The sequence below is a fragment of the Vitis riparia genome, chromosome 12 (genome assembly GCF_004353265.1).
Source record: "Vitis riparia cultivar Riparia Gloire de Montpellier isolate 1030 chromosome 12, EGFV_Vit.rip_1.0, whole genome shotgun sequence".
In the NCBI taxonomy this organism is placed as follows: Eukaryota; Viridiplantae; Streptophyta; class Magnoliopsida; order Vitales; family Vitaceae; genus Vitis; species Vitis riparia.
The window spans coordinates 3,377,822-3,379,479 of NC_048442.1; positions in this window are offsets into that span (position 1 = coordinate 3,377,822).

The following is a 1,658-nucleotide window of genomic DNA, read 5'->3' on the forward strand; positions in this document are numbered from 1 at the left end:
CTACAATGGAATCAGAATTCATTGCAATAGATAAAGCTGGAGAAGAAGCCGAATGGCTATGAAATTTCTTAGAGGATATTCCAAATTGGTCAAAACCTGTGCCTGCTATTTGCATCCATTATGATAGCCAATCAACAATTGGAAGAGCACAAAGTCATAACTATAACGGTAAGTCACGTCACATACGACGTCGACATAATACCGTTAGGCAATTGCTCTCAAATGGAATTATCTCAATTGACTACGTTAGGTCAAAAGATAATATTGCGGATCCGCTTACAAAAGGTTTAACTAGAGAGCAAGTAGAAAGTTCATCAAAGGGAATGGGTCTAAAGCCTATGAAATAAACCAAGGGTCATTATAGTGGCAACCCAACCTAGCTGACTGGAAATCCCAAGATCTAAGTTCAAAGGGCAAACCGAACTATGTAGAACTCAGAACGCACTGCGGAGATACTTACTCCAAACCATTCCTATGATGAGACAGTGCATATCTGCCGCGAGAATCAGGATAAGATACGCTTTTAATGATTTCTATAGCTTATGAAATTGTGTCATAAGTGGGATATTGCAGGATATTCTTAATAGAAATCACCTACGTGAGTAAGAAGGGGGCCACTTCTATGAGAATTATGAAAGGCTAAATTCTCTAACCTACTCACGGAACCAAGAGGTGTTCAAGGCCAAAATGAACACAAACATGAGAACCAACTGTGTTAGAAATGGTACTGCGTGATTCTATTGTCTTGGTTTACACCAACGGCTGGCAATTCAAAGACAACGTCTATTGACTGGCCAAGTAAATCCGATAGTCTTCACTAGGGCAAGTTCAAGACCAATGGTGACTTAGTCTGAAGCAGTAACTTTTCATTTGTACTCGAACTAGTGTCTGCATATTCATTTTGCATGTTGTAAAGCCAATTTTACATTCATGTGGGGGATTGTTGGAAATGAGTTTGAAAAAATAATAATTGAGCAACTTGGGGCTTAATTAAAAGTGTGACCCACACTCCGAAAATGTCGGGACCACGCACCAACGTGTTCTCCTCCGTGAGGAGTATAACGTGGTATATTTATTTGTTCAAATCCATTAAGTATTGAATGAGAAAATTGACTCCAAAGTCACCCACTTGAAATGGTATATTAAACAGGTACGTGTCTATTCCGAATAGGTTTATACCTATTCTAAACAGACACCAGGAAGACTATAAATAGACTTTCTACCCTGGCATTAAAATCGATTTTTTTTTTTCGAATATTTCTCTCTCTCTTCTTTGAATCCTTTGTCAGTTCGAGTACAAAACACAAGTTGTGTTCGTGGTGTTCTACAGATTGAAGTGCTGCTTCTGTAGAACTGAAAATCCGTTCTATCTTGGGAGACATTTATTCACTACCTTGAGCACTAGAGAGGGAATAAAGTTGTCTTAAAGAAACAGTGTTGTCACTGGGTTCGGATTCATAGAATTAAAGTAAGTTCTGTAATTTCATTTATTTTATATTTACTTAAAGTATAAACTGTAAAAAGTTTTTATTACTTACAATCAATGGTGAGCGGTGTTGGCTTTGAGGCGCTTGGCTTGGTCAGCGGTATTGGAGCTGAGGTAGGTCTTGATGGCGGTGTAGAATTCATTGCGCATGAAAGAAGCTCTGCCGTATTCA